The sequence below is a fragment of the Pleurodeles waltl genome, chromosome 10 (genome assembly GCF_031143425.1).
Source record: "Pleurodeles waltl isolate 20211129_DDA chromosome 10, aPleWal1.hap1.20221129, whole genome shotgun sequence".
Lineage (NCBI taxonomy): Eukaryota > Metazoa > Chordata > Amphibia > Caudata > Salamandridae > Pleurodeles > Pleurodeles waltl.
In genome coordinates this window covers 294,035,021-294,049,581 of record NC_090449.1, presented here as the reverse complement: position 1 = coordinate 294,049,581, position 14,561 = coordinate 294,035,021, and positions in this window count along the sequence as shown.

The window sequence follows — 14,561 nt, the reverse complement described above, 5'->3', positions numbered from 1 at the left end:
GACTAATCGGTCTATAGTTTATAGGGAGATTTACATTACCCTTTTTGTAGATAGGAATGATTTCGGCACCCTTCTACGTAGAGGGAATCCGTCCCCCTTCTGCAATTTTGTTAGTAAGTTGGTTAATGTACCAGGTCCATATAACTGGCTCTGATCTATAGAGGTCACCTGGAATTTTATCTGGTCCTGGGGCTTTGCCAGGTTTTAGGGAGTTGATTGCGTTGGCAGTTTCTTTAAAAAAAAAAACAAATGTGATCCTCAGGGCCATGTAGGTTCCCATCTGGGGGAATAATGACAGAGTTTACATCTGGTAATGTGGGGGGATCTAATCCCACATTGTTAGTATCGGGCCCCAGAAATAACGATTTTATCATAAAGGAGAGAGAAATGCTCCACCCAACATTCGGGTTGGATATGGTTCCTTAAACTGGTCCTGCCCCCTTTCTCACGTTTGGTCAACAATTCCCAAAACAGTGTGTTATTATTGGACTTCGAAGCATCCAACAGCTCCTGCCAGATAGAATCTTCCCAGGATTTCTTTGAACATAGAGTGGTCTTGTTATAAAGATGTCTAGCTTGTTGGATTTCCCCCAGGGTCCCGTTCATGATAGCTTTTTTTAGCCCAGATTTGGCCCTCGAACATAAATCATCGAACCATCTGTTATTGACCAAGGCCCCACGTTACGGTCTTACCCCAATCTTTTTATAGAAAATACTTTGTAATTTATTAGTCTTGGTTTCATGTATGCAAAGAATTGGGATCGCCGTCGGGTCATAATCTTCATAAGCTTTCAAATTATCTATAAAAATTTGATAAATCTCACATAACAGATCAGGGTTCGACATCACTTTTGGCCACCCAACCTTCGTATGTGCGTTATTCAGGGTAGGAGAAGTAACCATTGTGAGTTGGGTGTTCAAGGTCCTTCCAAATAGGTTCCCAGAGAGGGAGAGTAACAGAGGATAATGGTCACTCTCACATCTAGAGTCCACCCTCATGTCTCTCAACAGGGGCCATAGTCGCACATCCACTAAGAAGTAATCAATGACGATTGTCGTTGAGCCTCGTTTAAAAGTAGGTACAAGGTTTGGATCAGAGGGAGTACGACCATTGCAGGCCCTAAGGCCGAACTTTAAACATAGTGAGGCCAGCTGGACAGCAACTCGGGACTGTGGACAAGGGAGGTCGCCATTCAGTTGTGCAATCCCCCATAGTTCGTCCTCCTCCACAGTTAGGCCACTAAAGAGCAACGAAGGTTCAAAAGTACAATTTACATCACCGGCTACTATTAAATAAAATTTGGTTTGTATGGTATCAAGGAAATCAGAAGGCAAGGTTAAAGTCTGAGATTCAGATCCTCGGGAAACAGATCGTGCATAAACATTAATAAGGATTACATTAAAACTCTGTTGAAATTAAATTTGCAACCCCATCAAATCAGGACAATCAATTTTTAAAACCTTGTAATGACACTGTAGTTTCGAGTTTAAAAGGATTAAAAGTCCCCCTTTTGCACGGCCTGTCACTTTTTCTGATGGCTGAGCAGGAATGTTAAAAGAAAGAAACCCGTCTATGAAAATACTATCCTCAACCCAGGTTTCTTAGAAAAGACACACACCTTGAGATTTCATGTACGTGCATCAGTCTATGTCGTCCAATTTCCTGGCAAGGCCAGCTAGGTTCCAGGTCATTATCGATAGGCCAGTAGTGTCTAACTCAATACCATAAGAATTAGAACGAGCAGCCTCAGGGATCGGCTCGATTTTGGTGATCTCATCAGGCCTATTCATGTATGGTTCCTCTAGTTTGTCCCTGGGTGAGGCTTTCTGGACTGGAGACAGTCATACAAATTCGGAATGCATAGATTCAACTGGCTCCCAGGGATCCCTCCTAACGGTGTGGGCAACTGACCATGCGCAAGAACCTGCCTTGTATCATCTAATTCGGACTTTGTTGCCTTATTTATGCTGTTCTCTAAGCTACGTGTACAGATTGTATGTATGTTGTGCCTATTGTAGTGAATAAAGAAGTACTTGCACACAATCACGCCATGACTTAACTAACAAGTGGTCTTATGTACTGCTGTAGCACTCTAAGGGTAACAATGACTGTACAATTCATATCAGAACTGTAATTTTAAGAATTTAATTCAATATCTTCTATGAAAGATGTCTTCATAGGGAATTTAATTAATTGATGCAGTTTAACCCTTGTTCACTCTGCGTTTTTGTGTCAAAACCTACCTGACAGCACAGCTCTCTGGTTGCAAAAATACTTCTTGGGGACATCCTGAAAGTTTCCCTAGGAATGCAATCAGACCATTGGTTTTGTGGTTTGTAACTTACATTTGGTTGCTTTCTATTTGCTGACTTTATTTGTTTTATGAGCCCAGCATATTTTTGTCCCTGAAGTGGAGCATAGCCTGTTTACTGTTACACCATTGTTTTCTTCCACTAGTGCTTATTTTGTTACATTTGCTGTGCATTCAGGGACAGAGGTCAAATGTCAGGCTCAGTCTTCCCATGGAGATTGGTGTTTGTTTGTTTTTTCACTGACTTCAGAATGAGAGGATTTATGTGACAGTCTCGCTGGACATTGGGGCTAGAAAAGGAAATGATTTTTGTAGCACACAACAACATTTAAATATCTGTAAATGAACTGAGCAAATATTTATGAGTATATAAAGAAAGCGGAAATTAAGCTATTTTTTTGTAATCCTGAGGGGTGTTGAAAACAAATATTTTAATGGGATCAAAATCAATCAATGCACTAAGTGATACCATTTCCACACATTATTGTTTGTGTGCTGTATAGTTTTATCAGTAAAATTGTATGTGCAAATACATGGGTCATTTCAATTGAAAATGTGTTGTCTGTAACGGCAATGTGCTACCACACCCTGCATACACCACTTCACTCACTGCCACTCTTCTGCACTCTACGCCACTCCTCTCTATGCCACCCTAAAACACTTCACTCCACTTTTTGGCACTCATCGCCACTCCACTCTATCCCACTTACTCTATCACACTCACTCTATCCCACTCCACTCTGACACTCCACTCTGCCACTCCACTCTGCCACTCCACTTTATGACACCCCACTATGCAACACTGCACAACACTCTACGCCGCTTCAAACTATGAACTTCACTCTAAACCATTTCACTCTACACCACTTCACTCTGTGCCACTCCATGTGACTTTACGACTCTCCACTCTGACACTCCATGCCTCTTTCCTCACTTGACCCCTTTCCGCATTATGCTGCTCCACTCTGACACTTTACACTATGCCATTCTACTCTACTCCACTCCCCCCCACGGCCCTCCACTCTACACCACTCCACACTAAACCACTGCCACTCTATGACACTCCACTTTATGCCCCTCCACTCTGTGAAGCCACTCAATGAGACTCCACTCTAGGACACTCCACTCTATTCTATACCACTCAACTTTGTGACCTTACTCCACTCTACCACACTCCAGTCTACCCAACTGCACTCTAGGACTCTATTCTATGCCCTTCACTCTACATAACTCCAATATACAACACTTCCCTCCACTCCACTTCATGTCGTTCCACTATGTGCCCCTCTACTCCATGCCATTCCACTCTACTATGACACTTTACTCCACTGTATGCCCCACCATGCCACTCTATGCCCCAGCATTGCTCTTCACTCTATGAAACTCCACTCTACGACACTCCATTCTATGGCACTCCGTTCTATGACACTCCCTCCACTCTACTCCACTCTAAGCCACTCCACTCCATGATACTCCAATCTAAACTACTCCACTGTATGCCACTCTTTACCACTCCACTCTACAACATTCTGTGTCACTATAGTCTCTAACACTGTACTTCACTCTACACCTCTCCATTCTAAGCACCTCCACTGTATTCCACTCCTCTCTACGGCACTATACACTACTACACTCTATTCCACTTTGTTCCATGGCACTCCACAACTCTCCACTCTGACACTCTACTCTCTGACACACGACTCTGACACTTCCCTCAACTCTACAACACTTTACTTCACTTTATGACAATCCACTTTACAACACTCTACTCCACTGTACACCACTCCACTCTGTCACTCCACTCTACTCCATTCATCTCCCATCACACCATTTTACTCCACTCTACGTCACTCTGCTCTAGTCCTGTACTCCCCACTACACCACTCCACTATATGCTGCTCTGTCACTCCATGACTCTATGGGGGTCATTCTAACCCTGGCGGTCGGTGATAAAGCGGCGGCCAACCCGCCAACAGGCCGGCGGTACAAAAAATGGAATTCTGACCCTGGCGGGAACCGCCAACACAGCCCGCCACATTAACACTCCGACCGCCACCGCGGTACAGACAAACAGCGCGGCGGTCACCGCCAACAGGCAGGCGGCAGACAATGTACCGCCCACAGTATCACAACTCACCAATCCGCCACCTTTTCCGGGGCGGGAGCACCGCCGATAAAAACACGGCGGAAACAGACTACGGACGGGAAAACGCTCACCAAAACACACTCCACGAGTACGGAGGACAGCATGGAACCCGAATTAAACATCCTACCTGCACTCGTCTACCTGCTCATCTACCACGAGTACGAACTCCGGCGCAGACGACAACGGTGAGTACTGCACCTACGACACATGGGAGGGGGGAGGAGGAAAGGTTACGGGCACACACATATGCGACCCCCACCCCCCCAAACTATGTACACACCAATGCAGAGCAACAATGCACAGTGACACCACCCAAACCCCCCTGAAAAATGCAAAGACATAATTAAATTGTGAACCAAATTTTTATATAAAAAATAGACTCTGAGACGTATCGGCAACTATGCAAAATATCCATAACAAAATAATACTATACACACTGCCATGGCGAACCGAGGCAATTAGTCCGCTACATCCAAGTCAAATGGAACAGTCCGTGGGCTACAGTGTAGCGACACAAGGGCAAAGCCCACACAGGAGACCTGAGTCCTTTGGAGAGAACACTGCAGGGGCATCTGATGAAAATACTACAGGCACCTCAGGGGGAAGGGAAGGGGGGGGCACCACAGCCACGTGAGTCCACGACGCAAGATCCACGAAGGGGCCACCATGCCCACTGTGCCATCCTGGGGAGTGCAAAGCCACAGTCTCTCAAGTCTCTACAGTGGGTGGGTTGCCCACTGTACCATCCTGGGGAGTGCAAAGCCACAGTCTCTCAAGTCTCTACAGTGGGTGGGTTGCCCACTCTGCCATCCTGGGGAGTGCAAAGCCACAGACTCTCAAGTCTCTACAGTGGGTGGGTTGCCCACTCTGCCATCCTGGGGAGTGCAAAGCCACAGTCTCTCAAGTGGATAACAGTCTCCACTGGTCAAGGAGGAGGCATGGTGGGCACAGTGAACCATAAACAGTGCTTGAGATGAAGGGGCCCAGCGGAGCGGTGCTTGACAGGAAGGGCCCAGCGGAGCGGTGCTTGAGATGAAGGGGCCCAGCGGAGCGGTGCTTGAGACGGCGGGGCCCAGCGGAGCGGTGCTTGAGAAGAAGGGGCCCAGCAGAGCGGTGCTTGAGATGAAGGGGCCCAGCGGAGCGGTGCTTGAGACGGCGGGGCCCAGCGGAGCGGTGCTTGAGATGAAGGGGCCCAGCAGAGCGGTGCTTGAGACGGCGGGGCCCAGCGGAGCGGTGCTTGAGATGAAGGGGCCCAGCGTAGCGGTGCTTGAGACGGCGGGGCCCAGCGGAGCGGTGCTTGAGATGAAGAGGCCCAGCGGAGCGGTGCTTGAGACGGCGGGGCCCAGCGGAGCGGTGCTGGAGATGAAGGGGCCCAGCGGAGCGGTGCTTGACAGGAAGGGGCCCAGCGGAGCGGTGCTGGAGACGGTGGGGCCCAGCGGAGCAGTGCTTGACAGGAAGGGCCCAGCGGAGCGGTGCTTGACAGGAAGGGCCCAGCGGAGTGGTGCTCTTCTGCACGGAGGGCCCTGTTCAGCGGTGCTCTTCTGCACGGCGGGCCCTGTCCAGCGGTGCTCTTCTGCACGGCGGGCCCTGTTCAGCGGTGCTCTTCTGCACGGCGGGCCCTGTTCAGCGGTGCCTATCTTCACGGCGGGCCCTGTTCAGCGGTGCTCTTCTGCACGGCGGGCCCTGTTCAGCGGTGCTCTTCTGCACGGCGGGCCCTGTTCAGCGGTGCTCTTCTGCACGGCGGGCCCTGTCCAGCGGTGCTCTTCTGCACGGCGGGCCCTGTTCAGCGGTCCTCTTCTGCACGGCCGGCCCTGTTCAGCGGTGCTCTTCTGCACGGCGGGCCCTGTCCAGCGGTGCTCTTCTGCACGGCGGGCCCTGTTCAGCGGTGCTCTTCTGCACGGCGGGCCCTGTTCAGCGGTGCCTATCTTCACGGCGGGCCCTGTTCAGCGGTGCTCTTCTGCACGGCGGGTCCTGTTCAGCGGTGCTCTTCTGCACGGCGGGCCCTGTTCAGCGGTGCCTATCTTCACGGCGGGCCCTGTTCAGCGGTGCTCTTCTGCACGGCGGGCCCTGTTCAGCGGTGCTCTTCTGCACGGCGGGCCCTGTTCAGCGGTGCCTATCTTCACGGCGGGCCCTGTTCAGCGGTGCCTATCTTCACGGCGGGCCCTGTTCAGCGGTGCTCTTCTGCACGGCGGGCCCTGTTCAGCGGTGCCTATCTTCACGGCGGGCCCTGTTCAGCGGTGCCTATCTTCACGGCGGGCCCTGTTCAGCGCTGCTCTTCTGCACGGCGGGCCCTGTTCAGCGGTGCTCTTCTGCACGGCGGGCCCTGTTCAGCGGTGCTCTTCTGCACGGCGGGCCCTGTTCAGCGGTGCTCTTCTGCACGGCGGGCCCTGTTCAGCGGTGCTCTTCTGTCCGGCGGGCCCTGTTCAGCGGTGCACATCCAGTAGGTTCAAGGGAGCCAGACCTGGCCTGGACTCCGTGCTCAGACGCCCTCCGGCCGTGATGTTCCTGGGCCCTTCGGTGACGGAGTCCTGGGCCCTTTGGTGTCCTCCTTTACAGCTGGGATGTGGCATGTGGGGCCCACCTGCTCCGCGCTCCTGCTGGCTGACGTCTCCGCCCTGCTGCCCTTACGCTCTTTAGATGGGGCTCTCGGGCCCTTGCCTCCCCTAGACGTTGTGGCTGGTGAAGTGGGCGAACTCTGCTCCTTGGGGGCAGCCGTGTCAGTCTTCGCACGGCGGCCCTTGTGTTTCCTGGTCCTCTTGCCGGGGGGGGGGGCTGGATGTGTCCTTGCTGCTGATGGAGGTGTCACTGCTGGCAAAGGGTGGGCTCCAGAACCCATGCACAACAGTGACACCCGAAGTTGGGCTGGTGGTGGCTGTGGTGCTCTTGGGATTCTTTGCAGATGGAGGGGGTAGGTCATCGGAGGGGAAGAGGTCAAGATTAGCCAGGAAAAGTTTTTTAGGGCCAAGGTAAAAGGTAGGAGAAGTGGAGATGGAAGTGGAGGAAGAGGATGTGGTTGTAGGAGAGTCAGGTGTGCTGTCATTGGGTGAAGGTGCAGGTGCTGTAGGCTGTTGTGAGGTGGATGTCTGTTGGGTGGGTGTCTGCCTGCGTTTGTGTGTCTTGGAAGGGGTGGTGACAGACACAGTGGGAGAGGACACAGGGGACGTGTAAATGGCAGTGGGGGTGGTGACTGCACGCGTGCGGACTGTACAGGAGGGTGTGGTGGTGATGGAAGCACTGGCTGATGTTGGTGTGCATGCAGGTGTGAGTGGAGACGTCACAGGGAGGGAGGAGGGAGACGAGGAGGAGGGGGACACAGGGGTGGTAGTGACTGTTGGGATGTCTGCATCTGTGTGTTGCTTGGGTGAGTGTTTGTGGGATCTGTGGTGCTTGTGTCTGGATGAGCTGCCCTTGGGTGTTGAGGTGTGTGCAGGCTGGTCAGATGGTGTGGATGGGATAGGCTGAGGAACAGGAGACAGAGACAGGGTGGAGGCAGTCAGAAGAGGGAGGCTGGAAACAGGGACAATGGCTGCCGTCAGTGCTGAGGCCAGAGTATTGAACGATTGTTGATGGGCAGCCTGACCCGAATGAATGCCCTCCGGGTAGGCATTGCTCCGATGCACCTCCCTTTCTACCCCCTGGATGGCATTCAAAAGGGTAGTCTGCCCAACAATGAGTGTCCTGAGGAGATCAATGACCTCCTCACTGAGGGCAGCAGGGGTAACAGGGGCAGGGGCTGAGGTGCCTGGGGCGAAGGAGACGCCCGCCTTCCTGGGTGAGCGGGCACGGAGCGTAGGCTGAGGGGCTGCTGGGAGGGCGGGGCTGGTGCGCTGGGTGGCGGCTGTACCTGTAGAGGCGGGGGGCCCGGATGTTGCCGCCACCGCTAGGGAGCTCCCATCCGAGGACGTGTCGCTGTCGCTGCTCTCACCAGCGGTCCGCGTCGTGGTGCTCCCCTCGCCCTCCGGCTCACTTGGGCCCTCGGTGTCTGTTCCTGTGCCCACCGGGGCCTTGTGGCTTGCAGCTCCCTCGTGCTCCGATGCCAAATCTCCTTCGCCTGATGATGCTAATGCACACATGCACAAGAAGATGAAGAAGAAGGGTGGGGGGAGAAAGAGAAGACCTGGTTGAGTGCATGCAATGTCAACACCGTTGGCGGAGAGGACAGACACAGGAGCCGCATGCACTAAGCCGCGCATTCGGGGCACACTACTCAGTACTTCTGACTCGGACAACAGGTCAGGAGACGACAAGCGCGCACATGTGTGAGGCTGGACCATCAATAGCTGGACTTGTCACCCTACGGAGGTGGGGGCCGGGAGCACAGGGCCATGCCTAAGGGAGAGGACTACACTACAGAAAGCGCCCTGGCCTAATGTCACCCCCAACCCTCCTCCCCCACCCAGACGCCTCCACTGCGCAGAAAGATAGCTGAATGTGCTGATACTCACCCCCTTGTGTCTGCTGTGATGCTCTCAAGTGCCCATCCAACTTCGGGTAGGCCACCGCCAGGATCCGGGACATCAGGGGGGTCAGGGTACGACTGGCACCCCTCCTAGGTTGGGAGGCCATCCCCAGCAATGACTCGGAGGTCTTCCTGGTTCCGCGGCGGAAGTCCTCCCACCTCTTGCGGCAGTGGGTGCCCCGTCTGACGTGGACCCCCAGGGCCCGGACTTCCTTGGCGATGGCACGCCAAATCCCGACTTTCTGATGGGCGCTGACCTATGTGACATGTACAGGGTGTGAAGGAAACAATCATCAACTTACTGCATGTTAGATGTGATTGGCCCCCCCTCCCCAACCTTGCAATATAGCACATGCTCTCATCTGTCGTGCGTTGCACTCCTCATTCGCCCCCCACCCCACCAACTTACATCCACCCCACTCCACACAGGCATCGCCCATTCCATGTGCACCCGGTGTACTCACCTGTTGGTCTGGAGGACCGTAGAGTAACGCATACTGGGGAAGGACCCCATCCACGAGCTTCTCCAACTCTTCAGACGTGAAGGCAGGGGCCCTTTCCCCAGTCGCAGCAGCCATTGTCACTTCCAGACCGAGTTCACAGCAGCACTTGCAGTATAGGTCCTCTCCTGTGGATGATCAGGTCTTGAGTGATTAAGCAGATAGAAAATGGCGGTCACGCCCGCGGCGGTGCGTACCGCGGCGGTGCGTACCGCGACCGCCGGTGCACATCGTCATTGGCTCCTGAAACCCATAGGCTTCAATGTTATCCAATGTGGCTCCGTATAGCGGTCTTCGACCGCCTACCGCCACGGTGTGCTCCGCCAGCGCAGTGACCTCACATCCCATTGTCCCACTTCACAGGTCAGGCAGCCGCCATTTCAAGGGTCCACATGGCATAATCTCTACTGCGACACACAGGCCTAGGCCTGGCATTGCCACACATACACGCCTTTCAATACCTAGATAACCGTGTGCCATGCAAGCAGTGGTGAACGTACCAGTGATTATCTTGACTCTGTGCTCCATGTTGTCCTTCCTAGGCACCGTCCGCTGGGATTTGCGAGGAGAAGGATGAATCCTCGCGTGTACCGACCGCTGGTGGACCTGTCGACAATGGAAGAACGCCACATCATACTACGATACCGACTTGACCGTGCCACCATCCATGAACTGTGTGCCCAGCTGGAGCCAGCCCTGATGTCCCCCATCCGCCAACCCACAGGAATTCCCCCTCTGGTGCAGGTGCTGTCAGTCCTCCATTTTCTTGCAAGTGGCTCATTCCAGACAACAGTGGCCATGTCATCTGGAATGTCTCAGCCAATGTTTTCTAAGGTTTTGTCTAGAGTGTTGTCTGCCCTGACGAAACACATGCGGAGTTACATTATATTCCCAGAGGAGGTTGATTTGCCCACTGTGAAGGGTGATTTTTATGCCCTTGGACATATTCCCAACATAATTGGTGCCATTGATGGGACCCATGTAGCCTTAGTCCCCCCAAAAGACGATGAGCAGGTGTACAGAAACAGGAAGAGTTACCATTCTATGAACGTCCAGGTGGTCTGTTTGGCTGACCAGTACATCTCCCATGTGAATGCCAAGTTCCCTGGGTCAGTGCATGACGCGTATGTGATGCGTAATAGCAGCATCCCTTTTGTGATGGAACAGCTACAGAGACAACGTGTGTGGCTAATAGGTGACTCTGGTTACCCCAACCTGCCTTGGCTATTGACCCCAGTGAGGAATCCCCAGACCAGGGCTGAGGAACGGTACAATGAGGCCCATGGGCGAACTAGGAGGGTCATTGAAAGAACCTTTGGCCTCCTGAAGGCCAGGTTTAGGTGTCTGCATATGACAGGGGGATCCCTGATGTACTCACCAAAAAAGGTGTGCCAGATCATCGTGGCCTGCTGTATGCTTCACAATCTGGCATTGCGAGGTCAGGTGCCTTTCCTGCAGGAGGACGGTCCAGATGGTGGTGTTGAAGCAGCTGTAGAGCCTGTGGAGAGTGAAGAGGAGGAAGACTCAGAGGACGACCCAGACAACAGGGACAGAGTTATCCAACAGTATTTTCAGTAGCACACAGGTAAGAATCACACACGCCATTTTAATTTTCCTGACTGCCTCGGTTTTCTCAACTTTGTCTATGACCCCCCAGTTATTTGAAACTGATGTTTGATTCTCCCTTCCCTTTTCAGTGCTGTATGACCCACTGCGTGACTTCTGCTTGGTTAGCCCATGGACTAATGCTTATTGATCTCGGTATGTGTTCAGCACAAAGTTTACAGAACATAATTGATCGGTAATGTGTTTTACATTTGTAAATAATACAGCCTGACTCCAGCATGATTTCAGTGCATTGAGTGATTTATTTTTGGTGCTAGATAATGGTACATGATATAAACACGGTGATGGGTGGGGGTGGAGTAATGGCCATGGCAGAGTCCAGTTCTCAGTCTCACAGGTGCATTGTCCATATGCCTGTGGAAGGATGGAGCAGGGGCAGTTCAAGGTTGGACAGGGTGGCAATGTGGGACAGTGGGATGACTTCAGGGGGTATCTCATGCTGGCGGGGGTCTTGACATCCTACTCTGTCGATTTTTTTGATCTCAGGCTCCTCTTGCGGGGTGGTTGTTCTTCAGCAGGAGGTGGGGTTCTGGTGGCCTGTCGTTGTGGTGGGGCCTCCTGTCCACTAGCGCCGGGGGAGGTGGTAGGCTGTTCCTGGTCTGGGCTAGTGACAGGGGCCCTGTGTGGTGCCACATGGTCCCGCAACGTGTCTTCTATCCGGTGGAGGGCCTGGACTAGGCTCCCCATGGCGGTAGAGATGTTGGTGAGATGATTGTTGAACCCCATGTAGCGTTCCTCCTGCTGTGCCTGGATCTCCTGGAACCTGGCCAGTACCGTCGCCATCGTCTCTTGTGAGCGGTGGTAGGCTGCCATGATGGTGGTGAGGGCCTCTTGGAGAGTCGGTTCCCTGGGCCTCTCCTCCCCCCCCTGTCGCACAGCAGCCCTCCGAGTTGCCCTGTTTCCCCCGGACTCTGTCCTCTGGACGGTGTGCCCACTACCACTGCCCCCAGGTCCCTGTTGTTGTTGGGGTGGTGGGTTAGCCTGGGGGCCCTGTAGTGGCAGACACACCGCTGATTGACCTGTCCTAGAGACAGAGCCATGGGCCCGCTGGGTGGGAGCTGTGCTGTTGTTCCCAGAGGGGGTTGGGTCTGCTGTGGCATGTGTGTGGGGAACTGACTGTCCAGAGGTCCCCGATGGTCCGGGCTGGTCGTCAGGTTCCAGGTCGACAGAGCTGCTGTCATCACTGGGTGCCTCTTCCGGGGGGGGATGGACATTTCTGGACCCTCCTGGCCGGTGTGTTGGCGTTCGGGTCCTGCATGGGGTAAGAGAGTATGGTTATTGTTTCTGTGTGTGCTATTGTGTGCGATTTATGGGTGCCCTTGTCCCCCAGTGCTGTCATTCCCTTGGGGGAGGTGTTGTGGGGGTGTTGGGGGGGGGGGTATGTGCAGTGGTCATGCTTAGGTGATGGGTGTCCATAGTTTGTGGTGACATGCAGGGGTTGGTGTTGGGTGGGTTGTGCTGGGGAGACATTCTCAGGGAGGATGTGTGATGGGGGGTTGGGGGTGAGGGTGGTGGTGGGGGTTGGCATGCTGGGGGGGGGTGAAGTAGTTGAGATTGTACTTACCAGAGTCCATTCCTCTGTGTACTCCAGCGAGGCCATCAGGATGCAGGATGTTTAGTACCTCTTGCTCCCATGCTGTGAATTCGGGTGGTGTGGGTGGGGGTCCCCCGCCAGTCTTCTGCACTGCGATGTTGTGTCGCGAGACCATCGAGCGCACCTTTCCCCGTAAGTCGTACCAACGTTTGCGGATGTCCTCTCGATTTCTGGGATGCTGTCCCACCGCGTTTACCCTGTCCACGATCCGCTGCCATAGCTCCGCCTTCCTGGCTATAGTGGTGTGCTGCACCTGTGAGTCGAAGAGCTGGGGTTCGACTCTTATGATCTCCTCCACCATGACCCGGAGTTCTTGGTCCGAAAAGCGTGGGTGCCTTTGGGGTGCCATGGGGTGGTGTGGGTGAGGCAGCTGTGGGGTGGTGTATATGGTGAAGAGTGTGTTGGTGTGTGGTGCTTTGTGCTTCTATGTGGTGTGTGTGATGGTGTAGTGTGCCTCTGTGTGATGTAGCTCTCTATTCTGTGATGTGTCTCTCTCTCCTTCGTCTATGATCTTCGGTCGTAGGGGTTTGTGGGTGATGTGGGTGTGTGTTTTATAGTTGGTTGGATGTGTGGGAGTGTTGTTTGTATGTGTGTCAGGTGTGTGTATTTCAAATTGTCCAATGTGGCTGTGTTTTGGAGCTGTGTGTGTATTTTGACCGCGGCGGTGTGTCCCGCCAATGGAATACCGCGGTTGAAAGACCGCCGCGTGGATTCGTGGATCAGAATGGCATGGGCGTGTTTGTGTTGGCGTGACGGTGGAGGTTTGGTCATCTCCAGTTTTCCGCGGCCCGCTGATGTGGCGGCCTTCCTTGGATGTCGGGATTTTGGCGGTTCCGCCGTTGTGGGTCAGAATGACCGTGGCGGTTTACCGCGGCCGCGGCGGTAGAATGGCGGACTTCTGACCGGCGGTAAGGGCCTTTTACCGCCGAGGTCAGAATGACCCCCTATGTCACTCCACGACTCTCTGTCACTCCACTCCATAACAGTCTACTCCAGCCATGCTGAACAGCAGCCACGTTAGTGTACAACATGGCTAAAACACATTGGGAAAGCCAATAGCTGTTGCATAGGTGAGACCTATTGTCTTTGCCAATGTGTGTCTTATTTGAAGTATTTTCCTCTTTCTGTGTTAGGAGGGGTACTCCACAGAGCTGGGGCTGGTCGAACATACCTATCTTCAGTCTGTTTTTTTCTGGTGGCTTGCACATTCTTTAAAAAATATTTTCTATATTTGTTTTGACTTGCAAATTGTTGTAACAGTTCCCTACAGGCTAAACGCAACACAAATAATCTGCAGCAAACACTGTAACAGTATGATTGACTTATCAAGCTTAAAGTTTTTTTGAATAATCCTATATCACCTCTTCACTCCCATTCCACAAGGTTCCTGCCCGTTCTGCCCACCATAAGCGTTATGCTATGCCACTTGTGATTTGACAGATGTCTTTCAGCCACTCCTGTTGTGGCATCCATGCCTTTAAATGGGATGACAAAAGTCATAATTAGTTTTGTGGCTTAAACATGTTGACTACATTTCTGTTATTCTCATAATGTGCTATCCAACTGGCATTTTTGTTCCTCCTGAGCTTTCTGTAATTGTATCCAAATATAAAACACAACAACTGACCCACACAAAAAATAGCCACAACTATTGGCTTTGTCGATGCTTGTAAGTTTAAGATAAATGAGTGTCATCAATTAATTGGTGCAAATAATTATAAAATGTTTAAATTCTGAAATTGCAAGACTGCAAATGAAACATTAATCAGGCCTATGTAAGAGGTAGTTGTCTTATTCTCAATCTCTCTTTTTATGTTCAGTCTATGTCAGACGTGCACGCCTTTTTTCTCTCCACATATCATCCATCTGAACATCTAACTATCTAACACCTCATCTCTTTCCTCTTGAGGACCCTTTTTCACTC